Raw genomic sequence first — 17,913 nt, forward strand, 5'->3', positions numbered from 1 at the left:
AATAGAATAATTCCTTATTTAAGGGCAGTTGGTAAAAAAAGATATGAATTGTAATTTGTTGTTTCTGCTTGTTGTGTTTGCAGCTAATCATGCGCATATATATTAAACTGTTGGCGCTATATAAATCCTGTATAATAATAATAATAATAATAATCATAGACCACTGTAATAATTGACTAGCCTAGACATAACTCCTGGGTAAAAGTGCTGAATCATGACAGCAATGATATCAAGGTTCATGGTTTGTCTTTCTTTCAGGTCTGTCCTCTCAGAGTTGAGAGTTAAAGGCCAATTAAAAAGTCTAGCTGTTGTCTTCCGGTGTAATGTTGTGGATACATCACAGGACACTCAGTGAGCCCTCCATTTCAAAAGGGTCTGAGATGAAAAATCTTGAGTTTTCTAAGTCCAGCAGTCTTGTCTTTGGTCTTTGATAACATTTTTTTGCTCTCATCTAGTTCATGTTCTCTGTTCATTTTTCTTTTTTTAATACACTATCACTGTGGTATGGCAGTAGTTGCTTTTCCCTGTGGTTCAGTGTATACAGACAACACTGACTTATATCCAGATGCACACCAAGACTATTTAATTTCCCCCTAAAGGCTCATGTTTCTATACATTTTGCCTATTAGGATTAGCATCTGTTATATCTGTTCCTGGAAATCTTACATAAGTACATTCCTGCCAACAGTTGTGATGTATGTTTAACCACTTGCTTACTGGGCACATATACCCCCCTCCTGCCCAGGGGAAATTTCAGCTTTCGGCACTGTGTCGCTTTAACTAACAATTGCGCGGTCGTGCGACGTGGCTCCCAAACAAAATTGACGTCCTTTTTTCCCCACAAGTAGAGATTTCTTTTGGTGGTATTTGATCGCCTGTGCGGTTTTTATTTTTTGCGCTATAAACAAAAAAGAGCGACAATTTTGAAAAAAATACAATATTTTTTACTTGTTGCTATAATAAATATCCCAATTAAAAAAAAATCTTTTTTTTTTCAGTTTAGGCCGATACGTATTCTTCTACATATTTTTGGTAAAAAAAAAAAATTGCAATAAGCGACTGGTTTGCGCAAAAGTTATAGCGCCTACAAAATAGGGGACAGAATTATTATTTATTATTATTTTTTTTTTTACTAGAAATGGCGGCGATCTGCGATTTTTATTGGGACTGCGACGTTATGGCGGACACATCGGACACTTTTGACACATTTTTGGCGCCATTCACATTTATACTGCGATCAGTGCTATAAATATGCACTAATTACAGTATAAATGTGACTGGCATTGAAGGGGTTAACACTAGGGGGTGAGGAAGGGGTTAAATGTATTCCCTGCATTGTGTTCTAACTGTAGGTGGAGGGGGGGTGACTGGGGGGGGGTGACCGATCTATGTCCCTATGTACAAGGGACACAGATCGGTCTCCTCTCCAGAGACAGGACGCTGTCTCTGTTTTAAACGGCAATGAGAGATGATCTCATATGTTTACATATGAGATCATCTCTCATTGGCCGCCCAGATCGCATCGCAAATGGCCACTCTGATTGGCCGTTCGCGGCGATCTGTGATTGGCTGTGTCCACGCCCAACACAGAGTTTCCCCGATGCGCGCTCTGGAGCGAGCGCGGGGAACGCGCAAAGGAGCGGACGTCAGTTGACGTCCTGTTGGATTTTCAGGTCCGCGCTGTAGCCATCATTCAGCTATAGCGCAGGTCTGAAGTGGTTAAAGTGGATGTAAACCCTCCATACATCCAGTGAAGTGAACAGCCTCAGGTGATACACAGGGATAAAACCAATCTCCCTACACAGGTTTTGCATGTATGTCTTTACATTTATATACTGTTTTGAAAGTTTAGATTGTGTTAGGAGATTTTCTCTTCCCGGTTAACACAGAGTGTGATGTCTGGGCATGCAGCCAACATAGCTAACATTGTTGATTGGAGGAAAAGCCCACACCCCCTCTCATTGTAGGCTGAGACTCTCAGAGGTGTTTTGTAATAGGACCTGCTCCCTGCTAATGTATTTTAGCAGCCTCCCCAGACAGAAGATTCAGGCTGCTTTTGTCTAAAGTGTCCAAGAATTTGTCAGGAGTTGTCAGACTGATAACAGAGGAACAGTTCAGGAGAGAGCTACGGGACTTAGCTCATTGAAGAGAGATAACAAAATACTGCAGATATATGTGCCCAGCTCAAATTTTATGAATCAGGTTTACATCCGCTTTAATTCCAGAACAGTTACCAGATAATGCCCATTAGGGTGCACCGCCCCAAAAAGGACCTCCTATTTTTAAAGCAAAGTTGTTTTTATAGCTATAGCAACCTATCTGCTCTCATGGTATTTTTTGCAGGTTGTAAAATAAAAAAACAAGCAAAAGAAATCCAAAAGAGAGAGAACTGGTTGCTATGTCTACCGAGATTTTTTTTTAAAAGATAACCTTTTCTATATATCAACCATATGTAGGCTGATTTTTAGAAAGTTGAACAAGAGGTGTTACTGTTTGAACCCTAATATCCATTGCTCTAGTTGGGGCCAATTCTTCTGTCACTTTTTTATCCACAACTGTACTTTTTCAGTTTAACATAAGAAAAAATGCACTGTTTCGTTTTATTTTGCTACAAACTACTTGCAAGCATTTTTCCTATAAATTATTGCTTGTAAAAAAACTGGTTTTATAAGAAGTCTTATAAGAAGTCTTATTATTTTTAACATACTTTTCTCTGAACAGGTATTGTCTTTTTAGTCTTTTTAGCATCCAGAATTATTTGGTTATCTTTTGTTGTAGAAATAGCAGAAAGATTTCATGGCAGATTTTTCATAATTTTTGGTTCACATACGTTGCAGTACATATTCAAACTTGCCAACTGCTTCAAAGTAGTCCCTGTCTGGCCAGTCCCTACTCTACTCTGCAAAATACTAAGGGCCAGATTCACATACAAATACGTTACGCTGCGGCGGCGTAACGTATCCCATTTACGTTACACCGCCGCAAGTTTACAGCATAAGTGCCTGATTCACAAAGCACTTACCTGTAAACTTGCGGCGGCGTAGCGTAAATTCGCTCGGCGCAAGCCCGCCTAATTCAAATGGGGCGGGCACCATTTAAATTAGGCGCGTTCCCGCACCGAACGTACTGCGCATGCTCTGTCCGTAAAATTTCCCGACGTGCATTGCGCTAAATGACGTTGCAAGGACGTCATTGGTTTCGACGTTAACGTAAATGGCGTTCACGGACGACTTACACAAACGACGTGAATCGGCGTAACTAGTCATTTGCATATTCTACACCGACCGCAATGGAATCCCCACCTAGCGGCTGGCCTAGAATTGCAGCCTAAGATCCGACGGTGTAACACAGTTAGTTACACCTGTTGGATCTTAGGGCTATCTATGCATAACTGATTCTATGAATCAGGCGCATAGATACGACAATCGTATCTCAGAGATACGACGGTGTATCAGGAGATACGCCGTTGTATCTCTTTTGTGAATCTGGCCCTAAATACTTACTTGCTTATAGCATACCTCCTGGATATACACTGATCAACCATGATTTTTTGACTACCCACCTAATATTGAGTAGGTCCCCATTTGGCCACCTAGACCTCTGAAGGTATCCTGTGGCACTGTGACACCAAGCCATTAGTAGCAGATCCTTAGCAAACCCTGTTTCATTCATAGAAGCTGCAGTACAGCTTCTATCAATGAAGCATTTGAGCAGAAAGGGCGTGCATAATTGGGCTCTCCTAATGAGATTTTGTAACAGCCCTTAAGCCTGGTACACATAGGTTTTTTTCCATTCAACCCATCAGGAATCCATAGGCATCACATAGATGCGTTTGTTTCAGATGCTGCAAGATAATATCAATTTTGTCTGGAAGAAACCCTTTAGGAGGTACTGACAAGGTAACGCATTAGGACAAACTGAATTATCGTATATCTTATATTTCAAAAGTAAGATCTTCACACTTTGGTCACCAGATCCACCCATCTGTTATTGCTAACCTCCCATTTCTGGTTTCTCAATGTATTTCATTTACATTAGGAGACTACAATAGAAATAAGGAGATACAGCTCTGAAATTGCTCTAGCAGATGAGCAGAAATTAGAATGAAAAGAGAATCCTTAGCTTAATCAAATGGTTAATTATAATGCTTATGAGTGAAATTATAAATACTTGTTTTTCCTTTATAAGTGATCACATCATCTCTTCTTCTCAGCTGAATAAGGGGCTTAGAGGGGTGAGGGTGGAGACACAGTAGATCACTGATCTTCCCATTGAATTGCAGTGCACAAGATTCTAGCACAGCCAGAAAACTGACCACGCTGGGAAGGATGAGCTCTCATTACAAGCGTTGTCAGTTTGAAATTGGAACGAAGGGGCGACTGGCAGGGACACTGGGTATTTCACGTAAAGGAAGCAATACAGGAGAATACAATACAAGAGCACCTTTTTAACTTAAGTGCATGGCACAGTAGACATGTATTAGGAATATGAAATGTTGGGGTAACATATTATTTAATGGTATATTATTGAGGGATAGGCCCTTTAATTCCTTTTTGGCCAAATGAAGCCCATGTAAACTGTTGTTGCTACCTTCTACAAATATATAAAACTAGTGTGGTTTTCATTTATTTCACTTTAAAGTCTATATGTCAAATGCTGCCTCAGGTTTATTATATCACCTGAATAAGAAAAAACTATGGCAAATGTCACAATGAAACATTTCCCTTGGAAGCCCCTGACCTATAACTTGACCATTTGAATCCTGACAATGTGTTTTTTGTCAATAAAGGGCAGGTCTATCTCATGGCATTTACTAAATGAATTAATTTCAAGGCATAGTATTTGCAGTGTACCCGCTAAGGCTGCTGTAAAAACAGGAGCTTTTAGGATAAATACTGAAGAACAACTTTTAAAGTAGTTGTTGTTTCCTCACGAGGAGCAAAGTTTTATAAAATTGATACAATATTTCTTTGCACTTAGTCCCTTAGGGCCAGATCCACAAAAACCCGGCGCAACGTAACTTTTTCAATTTAAGTTACACGGCCGGAAAATTTCTACCTAAGTGCCCGATCCACAAAGCACTTACCTAGAAATTTTCGGCTGTGTAACTTAAATCCGGCCGGCGCAAGGCGTTCCTATTCAAATGGGGCGAGTCCCATTTAAATTAGGCGCGCTCCCACGCTGGCCGTACTGCGCATGCTCACTACGTCATTTTCCCGACGTGCTTTGCGCGGTTTTACGTTGCGCCGGGTTTTGAGAATTGCGACGGGCGTAAAAAAAAAAATACGAGTTGCGGCGGAAAAAAAAAAATTGAAAAAAAAAAAGACGGCGACGCGGGATAGAAGGGTCTACTTTTACAAGGCCTAAACAGTTTAGGCCTTGTAAAAGCAGCCCTAATTTTACGATCGCAAACTAATACTTACGGAGAAAAAACGAAGCGTAAAAGCTTTGTGGATCTCCGTAAGTGCTAATTTGCATACCCGAAGCGGCATTTCAACTCGAAATGCCCCCAGCGGCGGATGCGGTACTGCATCCTAAGATCCGACAGTGTAAGTCCCTCACACATGTCGGATCTTCTCCCTATCTTTTGGAAACTGATTCTGTGGATCAGTTCCAAAGATAGAAACAGGGATACAACGGCGTATCAGTAGATACACCGTCGTATCCCTTTTGTGGATCTGGCCCTTAATTTCCAAATAGTTTTCAATTACTTTACAAAATGACATCTTAATCTACAAAATACTTCCATTACAAACAACGAAAAAAAACATGTGTGATGATAATTAAATGATTCCAAAGTAAAACATTTCTTTAACTGAATAGGATGAATAAAATTGAGATGCTAATGGAAATGATATTTACTGCATTGTGTGTAATGAGCTTTAAAAGGAACTTTCTCTAAGGTGCCATTATTGGTTATATAAGGTTTTATTTTAAATCAACATCTATTACTATTATAATTAATATTTATTATTCCTGAGATACCAAGATAAAAAGGGCTGCATTTCAAGGTATATAAAGATACACATTATAAACTTTCTATCAGGTGCCATACTTAGATAGAAGGATTTTTTTTTTTATTGTGCTGATGTGAATTATTAATCTATTCATTTTAAATCACCAATATAGAAAGAGTTAAGCCAACCATAGACAGAGCAAATGTCTCTCCTGCAACAGACAGAATCCCCCCACTGAGCCATTGTGTTCTCCCAGTGAGGGTGCATCACTGCTGGAAGAACAAAGTAATTATTGCAGGTGACTACAGTATACCAGAGGCTAGTACATTCAGCCTACCCATACATGGTTTGAATCTTAGCCAGTTCTTGCTGAACAAGCCAAGTTTCGAACCATCTATGGCCAGCCTTATACAAGAAAGGATAAAGTGGTGTGTAACAGGAGTGACTTTTGGGCACAGATTGAGCCAGGAGATGGGGGACACATGTTGGATTGTTTGGCATGGACAGTGATCTACAGTGTATTCCTTAATGCCTGCAAAGAATATTATATGACTCATCTCTCTGTGAAGACTGTTAACATGTTAAATAAGGCTGGCTCTTGAAAGGCCTTTAATTGTGTGATAACACTGTCTAAAGCCTATTGATGCTTAGAGGTGTGAATAGGTGTCAAGCTGTATGCGGAGACAGAACGTCTGCCTAGGGATGTGGATTGAAGAGATCATTGTGTGATGGTGTTTTGTTTGAGTTCTGTTAATGAAGAAATGTGCAGTGATTAGATCATGATTATTATAGGCCGGCGCCGACATGTCTAGAATGTTTAGTAATTAGCTCAAAGAATGTGATTGAAGCCCCCCAAGGTGTGATGTGTGGGTGGGGACAGTTTGATTGTTCCTGTGCCTTGAAAACTGTATAAAATCTGAGAGTGAACAATTAAAGTTGTATTACATTTGAAACCAGAAGCACAGAGCTGTGTGTCTCGTGTCTGGGGGGAATTCTTATGAGTCGTGTTCGTTTGCCTAATTGTGGAGTGTCGATAAGCTGTCTTGGATGGGATGGAAGGTCGTAAACGGTGGTGACTGTTACATGGTGCAAATAGCAAACTCCAGAAAAAAATTTAACATTAACAAAACTCGGAAGAGGGATCTACTTGAACAAGTGTACAATATCAGAGATGTCATAGGTCAAGAGTACTCAACTGTAATTCTCTGAAGGCCTGAACTGTACATATTTACTATACTATCATGCACTGGTGGATGCCAAGGGACCCCAAGACTAATGTTGGGCCTTCCATTCAACTGCTTATCAAGTAAAAGAAATAAAAAAACTATTCACTGTGTATAGAAAGACTGTTAAATAAAAATGAGTAGTGTCTGCAGCTACATGATCAAAGAACAGGGTCTCGGCATTCATATGACTTTCAATTGGTATAATTGGACCCCTAAATCCCAGAGAATGTCCTTATGCTGCTGCAAAGCTTGCATAAATGTTATATATTCCCCTGCTACCATGTAGGTAGAGGCAGAGCTGAGTACATTAGTTACAGGCAAGAGAACTGCATTAAAACCCACCTGAAGCCACAGAAATGTAGATATGCATTCAGATAGGCATTCAATTTTCATTATCATTCTCCTATTTTCCTGTTACAGTAGTTGTACATGGTATCTAATTTTCACTGTACAGTCTAATGGACACCAGAGGCAGACCCAGTGAATTCTGCAATTACCACTCAGTAACAGGACTGGTATGACATACCCCTCAATTCATGTTGGTGTGAAGGGATGTGACTGTTTTTCAGCTCTGCTAGCATTGACCACTGCAGTGTGAGGTCAGAAAGCAGTGGTTTAACTGAGTAAAAAAAATATATGAAGGCATTTAAAATCTGGACTTTAATGAAATTAAAAGGCTTGATATTGCAATTAGGCTTTTATTATCTCTCATGTTAGTCCATGAAAAGAGCTGAACTGACTGGCAGCCTTTGAAGACCAGAGTTGAGTTTTATTGCTTAAAGCATTGTGGAATAATTTGTCAAAAGTTTGAAGTGTATGTCAAGCCAAAAACTATTTTTTTCTAGATTTGGAAAGCGTGGAAAAGGATTATAGCTTCTGCTGGTTTTTACTGCTATACAGGGCTCTGTTGGAGAGATTTAATCACCCGTCCTGCTGACAATGGCTTCACCAGACAAAAAAATGAGTAACAAGGACATAGGCAGAAATTAAAATCTGAAAGGGCTTCTAGCCTTTCTCACTCAAGAAAATAATTTTTATTTCTGCCTGAGTTGCTGTTGAAGAATTCCCCCCACTTTCTGCCAGGAAGGGCCCGGATTCTCGTAGCACTTACGCCGACGTATCTCAATGTGTGCCATTGTATCTATGCGCCGTACCCATAGAACTAGATACGCCTGAATATAGGCTTCCTACGACCGACGTAAGTTTCCTACGCCGTCGTATCGTGGGCGCATATTTACGCTGGCCGCAAGGGGCACTCCCATTGATTTACGATTCTAATATGCAAATGAGTGAGATACGCCGATTCACGAATGTACTTGCGCCCGGCGCATTAATATACGCGGTTTACGTAAGGCTTACGTCTGGCATAAAGTTAAGCCTCATAAAGTAGGTTTAAGTCATGTTAAGGTATGGACCAGGGAACAGCCGTAGTATTTTACGTCGTTTACATAGTAGTATGTGAATAGGGCTGGGCGTAGGTTATGTTCACGTCGTAGGCAGTGATTCAACGTATCTTAGGGAGTATTTCCGACGTGATTCTGAGCATGCGCACTGGGATGCGTCCACAGGACGGCACATGCGCCGTTTGTTCGGCCCATCATTTGCATGGGGTCATGCTTCATTTAAATGGATCGCACCCACTTCCACCTACTTTGAATTAGGCCGCCTTACGCCGAAAAATTTACGTTACGCTGGCGCAACGTTGGGAGCAAGTGCTTTGTGAATACTGTGCTCGCCGCTCTGCGCTACGTCGGCATAGCGTATATTCGATACGCTACGCCGGCATAACTATGCGCCAAGGTACGAGAATCCGGGCCAAAGAGTCTAACCCTTTCCCTCTTGTTCCAAAACTAAAGCTGTCTATAGATTAATCAAAATTTAAATTTGAATTTCAATCAATGTATGCCATTCCTATTCGACAGATGTCGATCATTAGATCAACTTCTGTTGAATGGTAATGTTGAAAAATGTTGTCATTCAATGGCTGTAGCCGCTGATCAGTATACGCTGACAGGTAAAGAAAAAGTCAGTGTCATATCAAAACAACAAAATACTTAAAATAATACAAATTAAAGTAGGTTTGATTCAATAATTTAAAATGCAATAATAACCCACATTATTTGCGTCAGTCTCTGCAACAATAATCTCCAGCAATGGTGCTAGCTTATATAATAACCTCCAGCATTGATGCCAGTGTCTGCGATCCCCATATGAACTGGCAGGAGTGGTTGCTGGAGTGGTTAACTCTTAACCACTTGAGCTATGAGAGATTGTACCCCCTTCATGGCCAGTCCATTTTTTTTATATATAAATGCTATATAGAAATTCTCTATTTTAAATGGCAATTGTGCGGTCATGCAACACTGTACCCAAAATAAATTTATATAATTTTTCACACAAATATAGCTTTATTTGGTGGTATTTGCACACCACTGGGTTTTTAGTTTTTATGATATGAACGAAAAAAAAAATATATATATATATTTTTTACTTTCTGCGATAAAACATCTAATATTTTTTTTATATACTGTATATATATATAAATGTATTTTTATGTCTTTGGTAAAAAAAAATCCCAATATGTGTATATTAATTGGTCTGTGTGAAAGTTACAGGTCTACAAACGATGGGATATATACTGATTTTTTTTTATACCATTTTATTGGTGGCAATTAGCAACTTAGGTGGGGTTCACACTGGGGCAACTTGTCAGGCGACTTATGCCGTGTACACGGTCAGTCCATCCGATGAGAACGGACTGATGGATCGTTTTCATCGGTTAAGCAATGAAGCTGACTGATGGTCTGTCGCGCCTACACACCATTGGTTAAAAAAAACAATTGTGTCAGAACGCGGTGACGTAAAACACAACGACGTGCTGAAAAAAAACGAAGTTCAATGCTTCCAAGCATGCGTCGACTTGATTCTAAGCATGCGTGGATTTTTAACCCGAAGGTTGTGCCTACTAACGATCGTTTTTTTTTTCTATCGGTTAGGAATCCATCGGTTAAATTTAAAACAAGTTGGCTTTTTTTTAACCGATGGTTAAATAACCGATGGGGCCCACACACGATCGGTTTTGACCGATGAAAACGGTCCATCAGATCATTCTCATCGGTTTAACCGATCGTGTGTACTAGGCATTAGTTGCCTGACAAGTCGCGCACCATTCAGTGCAATGAAACTGTTCTAATTGGAGCGACTCAAGTCGCTCTGACTTAGAAAAAGGTTCCTGCACTACTTGGGGGTGACTTTAGAGCAGCTTGCATTGACTTATTAAAGTATTAAAGAAGTCGTTTGCAAGCTGCACTGAAGTGGCGCTGTGTGGCGACTTCAAAGTTGGGTGACACTGGCTGGGAAGGGGTTAACATCTAGGGGCAATCAAGGGGTTAACTGCATGCCTAACAATGTGTAATATCAACACAGAGCTCTGGGCTGTGATTGGACGCAGCCAATCAGCAGGTTCCGACCATGGATCTGCTGACAGACTCCCGCTGTGTACAATCACAGGGTAGTAGGAGGGAGGAGCATGTGGCCAAAAACAGGCACGGACATGTGGGTATGTCCCGGTGCCTCTAGCTTCCACCTTCCGCGGGTTGACAAGTGGTTAATTAGCAATTGTATTTGTAAGAAGCAGCAGGAAAGGGGTTAATGTACTGTCACTGATGCATTAGTGACCAGTGGCAGTTAATTAACTCCTTTATCCTGCATTAGTGGCACCAGTGTCAGTGTAAATTAACCCACTGGTGCCACTAATGTTGCACAGAGGGGTTAATTAACTGCCACTTGTAACTATTGCATCAGTGACTGTACATTAACCTGCTTCCTGATGCATCTTACAAATACAATTGGTAATTAAGCAAACTCCCCTCACCTGCTGCCCCCCCACCCAATTCAAAGAGTTAATTATGCCATCTGCAGATAGCAATCTGCTTATTTGTGTGATGTCCTGCTTGGTTCCTACTCCTTGATTTCACTGGGTGGGATGGTTCTGGCCTTAGAATTGTGTCGGGTGCAGGAGCTCACTCTGCACATGATATAGCCATTATCTATGTAGCATAGTGGACATCGGCACTTCTACTGCACCCCCCTTTCTCAGTAAATAAATGCGCCCCTTCAGCCCCCCATTTTACCAGCCCTGGATAGAGGAGTCATTCATGGCTAGTTTTTAAAAAAAAGATTTAGCTGGAAATACTGTACACTTTAATGGGAGATGGTAGTCTATTTCCAATGAGTTGACACTATTGTGTTGCTGGATTCAAAGTGATTTACGATGTGAATTTTTAATTTTTGCTTTCTTGCTGCACCATAGATTCATGGTGATTATTTATGTATGGAGTTGTAGCATCTCTTTTATAGCAGCCATCTCTAAGGCTGGCCATAGACATAGATATTTTCTTTCCTGCAATCACAGGTTGCACGGGTGTGTTCTGACACAGTAATTATTTCTAGCAGCTATAAAATTGACAGGCTGATTGTACTCAAGTTGATCAATCCTGGGTAGATTCAGCCTGCCCATAGAAGATTCAAACCATTTATGGTCAACTTAAGGGTTCATTTAGATGTGCAGTTATCATTTGCACCCCTTTAAAAGGTTATCCCCTTTTTAACCACTTCCCAACCGCCTGCCGTACATATACGGCGGCAAGGCAGCTCTATTACTCAAAATCACATACCTGTAAGTTATTTTGTCAATGGCCACTGGGGGGCTCGCATCACCCCGCAGAGACAGAATGGTGGTCTGCCGATGTAAACCAGCAGACCGCCATGCTGTCAGGCATGGACACTCTGATCTAGTGTTCCTGCTAATCAGGAACACAGATCAGTGTGTCTATGCAGTGAGCCCATCCCCCCACACAGTTAGAAACACACTGAGGGAACACAGTTAACCCTTTGCTCGCCCCTTCCCTGCCAGTGTCATAAGTACAATGACAGTGCATATTTTTATCACTGATCACTGTAATAATGTCACTGGTTCCCAAAAAGTTTCAAAAGTGCCAGCTAGGTGTCCGATCTGTCCACAGTCCTGCTAAAAATCGCTGATCACTGCCATTTCAAGTAAGAAATAAATAAATAAATAAAAAAGCCATAAATATATCCCCTATTTTCTCTAGACGATATAACTTTTGTGCAAACCAATCAATATACGCCCATTGTGATTTTTGTTAAACCAAAAATATGTAGTAGAATACATATTGGCCTAAATTAAAGAAGAAATTTGATTTTTACAATTTTTTTATTAGATATGTTTTATAGCAAAAATATATATATATATATATATATATATATATATATATATATATATATATATATATATATATATATATATATATATATATATTAGGGCTGTGACTGATTAAAATTTTTGTGTTCGATTAATCGGTTTTTTTTTTAATCGATTAATCGACTAATTTCGATTAATTAACGCACATACAGATACAACTACTTTTAGCTGATCTCCTTGCATTGCAACTCTGCATTAGCCACTGGTAAATGTGGTGGGGGCAGTATGGGGGCAGATGTGTATATTCTTGCAGTATGGGGGCAGATGTGTATATTACAGCATCTGCCCCCATGCTGTAATATACACATCTGCCCCCATGCTGTAATATACACATCTGCCCCCATACTGCAAGAATATACACATCTGCCCCCATGTGTACATTACAGCATGGGGGCAGATGTGTATATTCTTGCAGCATGGGGTCAGATGTGTACATTACAGCATGGGGGCATATGTGTATATTCTTGCAGCATGGGGTCAGATGTGTACATTACAGCATGGGGGCAGATGTGTACATTACAGCATGGGGGCAGATGTGTACATTACAGCATGGGGGCAGATGTGTACATTACAGCATGGGGGCAGATGTGTATATTCTTGCAGTATGGGGGCAAATGTGTATATTACAGCATGGGGGCAGATGTGTACATTACAGCATGGGGGCAGATGTGTACATTACAGCATGGGGGCAGATGTGTATATTCTTGCAGCATGGGGTCAGATGTGTACATTACAGCATGGGGGCATATGTGTATATTCTTGCAGCATGGGGTCAGATGTGTACATTACAGCATGGGGGCAGATGTGTACATTACAGCATGGGGGCAGATGTGTACATTACAGCATGGGGGCAGATGTGTACATTACAGCATGGGGGCAGATGTGTATATTCTTGCAGTATGGGGGCAAATGTGTATATTACAGCATGGGGGCAGATGTGTACATTACAGCATGGGGCAGATGTGTACATTACAGCATGGGGGCAGATGTGTACATTACAGCATGGGGGCAGATGTGTACATTACAGCATGGGGGCAGATGTGTACATTACAGCATGGGGGCAGATGTGTACATTACAGCATCTGCCTCCATGCTGTAATATACACATCTGCCCCCATGCTTTAATATACACATCTGCCTCCCATACTGCAAGAATATACACATCTGCCCCCATGTGTACATTACAGCATGGGGGCAGATGTGTATATTCTTGCAGTATGGGGGCAGATGTGTATATTACAGCATGGGGGCAGATGTGTACATTACAGCATGGGGGCAGATGTTTACATTACAGCATGGGGGCAGATGTGTACATTACAGCATGGGGGCAGATGTGTACATTACAGCATGGGGGCAGATGTGTACATTACAGCATCTGCCTCCATGCTGTAATATACACATCTGCCCCCATGCTTTAATATACACATCTGCCTCCCATACTGCAAGAATATACACATCTGCCCCCATGTGTACATTACAGCATGGGGGCAGATGTGTATATTCTTGCAGTATGGGGGCAGATGTGTATATTACAGCATGGGGGCAGATGTGTACATTACAGCATGGGAGCAGATGTTTACATTACAGCATGGGGGCAGATGTGTACATTACAGCATCTGCCCCCATGCTTTAATATACACATCTGTCCCCATACTCCAGGAATATATACATCTGCCCCATAATGTTACCACACACAGATGGTTGTCCTTTCTTACCTGACTATCAGGCAGGCAGACCCATCTGCAGAGTAGCTGATGGACACACGTGCGCAAGGGAAGAAGATGCAAGCAGGCGGGCAGGTGATGATGACGTCAGCGCGCCGCGGCTCCGGAGCTAGGCCGAAGCCGCGGCCTTTCCTATGGGCGAGACCGCGGAGCTCACTCCGCGGATCGTCAATCGATCAAAATAATTTTAATCGACCAAAGAAATTAACGATTAATCGACCAATTAATCGTTAATTTCCGCAGCCCTAATATATATATATATATATATAAATATATACATTTTCAATATTGTCATTCTTTTTTTGTTTATAGTGCAAAAAATAAAAACCACATAGGTGATCAAATACCACCAAAAGAAAGCTCTATTTGTGGGGAAAAAAATTACAGTACATCAATTTTATTTGGGTACAGCGTTGCATGACCACACAATTGTCAGTTAAAGTAATGCAGTTTACTACCGATTTAGGAATGCATACTAATGTTTATTATTACGCATTCTATGAGATAGATTGCATACATGGCATGAAATGTGCCTAATGCTTGTTTTAAACCTTTTAAAATAGCATATAAATGGTTTAATATAGACTTTTATCCTGTGTCAGACATATCCTCCAATGTGTTTCAGTGTACACATAGTAAAGGCTCTTTTGTTCAGTCCTGCTCCTACATGTCCTGATTCTGAGAAAAAAGAAAAAGTAAAGCAAAGCGCCTGGCCTAGACATTGTTACGGTAAAGACACCGTTCTAGTTATTCTAATTTAATCAAACATTGATTTATATTGCATTACATGTCCCTTTGGCCCAGGGAGGGATGCAACTTGCTGATATTGATCCCAATTTAAGGTACTGATTTGATTACTTTCAAGATGTTTGCACAAGGCATTAATTTTCGTTTTCATTTCATTTATTTAATGAAAAGGCCATTTGCGTTTCTGGTAGAGTCAGGTTCACTTCAGAGATGGATGGTAGATAGTAACAGTTATATAAGAACCTCCACTGCTTAATAAAACAATACAGAGTTTATAGCTTTGAAAATGCCTGGATTTCTTTATGGTTTAAATCTGAACTCCAGGGTCAATGCAAAGTCCCTCCCACTGCATGGATTAAATGTAGGTTTTTGTGTAGGGTACCATGAAAAGGCAGTTTTGCTTTTCATGATCCCTCGTCCTACCAGACTTCCTCCTCTTTTTGTGACCAGTCCCCTAAAGCCACTTCTTTTTGGCAATCCATTGGTGGCAGATAGGGATGAGCCGAAAACCCCCCCGTTCGGTTCGCACCAGAACCTTCGAACAGACCGACCGTTCACACGAACATTCAGAACCCCATTGACGTCTATGGGACTCGAACGTTTGAATTCAAAAGTGCTCATTTTAAAGCCTAATATGCAAGTTATTGTCGTAAAATGTCTTTGAGAACCCAGGTATTGCCCCAGAGAACATATCAATGGAAAATATCGTTTTTTCTGGAGCAGTGATTTTAATGATGCTTAAATAAAAAAATATATATATCGTACCTGCTGGGTGTCTATAGTATGCCTGTGAAGTGGCACATGTTTAGAACTGTCCCTGCACAAAATGAGATTACTATAAGAAAAAAGTAATTTAAAACTGCTTGCGGCTTTAATGTAATGTCTGGTCCCTGCAATATGGATGAAAATCATTGAGAAAAAAAGCACAGGCACAGACACAGACAGTACACACACCACTTAGCTTTAGGTGCACACTGCAGAGGACACGGGCAGTACACACTACGTAGATTTAGGTGCACACTGCAGAGGACACGGGCAGTACACACCAAGTAGCTTTAGGTGCAAACTACAGAGGACAAAGGCAGTGCACACACTACGTAGCTTTAGGTGCAAACTGCAGAGGACACGGGCAGTACACACCACATAGCTTTAGGTGCAAACTGCAGAGGACACGGGCAGTACATACCAAGTAGCTTTAGGTGTAAACTACAGAGGACAAAGGCAGTACACACACCACTTGCTTTATGGTGCACACTGCAGAGGACACAGGCAATACACCACATGAGAATACTGCAGCTAGCACAATCACCTGCCTGCCAGTAAATTAGGAAGAGCTGATCTAGCTAAACTATACAGTGTATAAATATATATACAACACCTGGGATGCATATATATCCTCTACACACTGTAACTTTAACTGACTAGCCTGCCTGCCTGCCTGCTCTATCTACCTACTAAAAATGACACTCTCTCTCTGTCTTCTCTCTTTTAACCACCGCAACACACTACACAAGGTCGACGTGCAGACGGCCTTTTATAGTGTGGGGCGTGTACTAAACCCCCTGAGCCATAATTGGCCAAAGCGACCCTGGCTTTGGCCAATTATGGCTCTCCGTTTTTTGCAAGCTGTGATTGGCCAAGCATGCGGGTCATAGTGCATGCTTGGCCAATCATCAGCCAGCAATGCACTGCGATGCCGCAGTGAATTATGGGCTGTGAAGCGTAACTCGAATTTAGCGTGAACGCCCCAAAATGTTCGTAATTCGACGAATGTTTGAACATACGATGTTCGAGTCTAACATGAGTTTGACTCGAACACGAAGCTCATCCCTAGTGGCAGACACTCTGAAATCATCCCTGCTGATCCTGCATTCTATGTGAGGATACTGAGGACTCACCCATGAGAATCATGCCGGGGAAGCGCATGATAAGGTGAGTAAAAGTGCTTTTTATATTGGAGTATAAAATTGTGATGAGCTCAATCTCAAACACTTTCAAATGCAAGGGTCACCGAAATAACAAACAGTGTATCTACCAGTGAAATAGTGCAAATAGCAATATGGTACGAACCAAAGTAAAAACCATGGAACATGCGTGTATCGGGTAGCATGTAAACAAGTAAAATATAGGGGTGATTCAAATAGATCTCTCTGATAGCCCCCCTCTCTCTCTCTCTGATAGCCCCCCCTCTCTGATAGCCCCCTCTCTTTTTGTTTTTAGGTTCTCTTTTATATTCACATGGTGATCCTGCTAGTAAGTCTTATGTTTTTCAAAAGAACGAGCTGTCTTGCAGATGTAGACATTAGAGGGTTGAATCAAACCATTTAACACTGGCAAATAGGGTGGAGTCGGGGGCGGACCCAGTGGGGGCGGCAAAATGAGGTTTTGCCTAGGGTGTCAAAAATCCTTGCACCGGCCCTGGGTGCCACAGTGGTTATATTATCAGGAGCCCCGTGTCTGTACTTGGTACTGGTGGTGTCCTGTGTTTCAGTAGTATTTTTTGCTAGCGTGGACCTGCACTGTTGTTGGCTTTAGGCCTCATACACACGACCGAGAATCTCGTTGTAAAAGAAACGTTGTTTTCCTCGACGAGGTTCTTGTCAGGCTTTCCTTGCATACACACTGTCAAGACAAAATCTCGTTGTTCTCAAACGTGGTGACGTACAACACGTACGACGGCACTATAAAGGGGAAGTTCGATTCCACTGGCGCCACCCTTGGGGCTGCTTTTGCTAATCTCGTGTTACCGCATGTTAGTAAAAGTTTGGTGAGAGACGATTCACGCTTTTCAGTCTGTTACAGCATGACGAATGTGCTATCTCCATTACGAACGCTACTTTTACCGAAGGTGCGCTCCTGTCTCATACTTTATTCTGAGCATGCGCGGGTTTCTAAGCATACACACAAACGTGTTTCTCGTCGTAAATCAGCCAGACGAGAAACACGACGAGGAAATTGAGACTCCCGATGAGAAA

At 41.3% G+C, this 17,913-nt stretch overlaps 1 protein-coding gene across 3 annotated transcripts in view; it reads left to right on the forward strand.

Moving 5' to 3' along the window:
- KCNIP4 (potassium voltage-gated channel interacting protein 4) overlaps positions 1-17,913 on the forward strand; it is an 894,954-nt gene that overhangs the window by 756,672 nt on the left and 120,369 nt on the right. The gene's annotated exons all lie outside the window — the stretch shown is intronic.

The sequence above is a fragment of the Rana temporaria genome, chromosome 1, assembly GCF_905171775.1.
Source record: "Rana temporaria chromosome 1, aRanTem1.1, whole genome shotgun sequence".
Taxonomy (NCBI): Eukaryota; Metazoa; Chordata; class Amphibia; order Anura; family Ranidae; genus Rana; species Rana temporaria.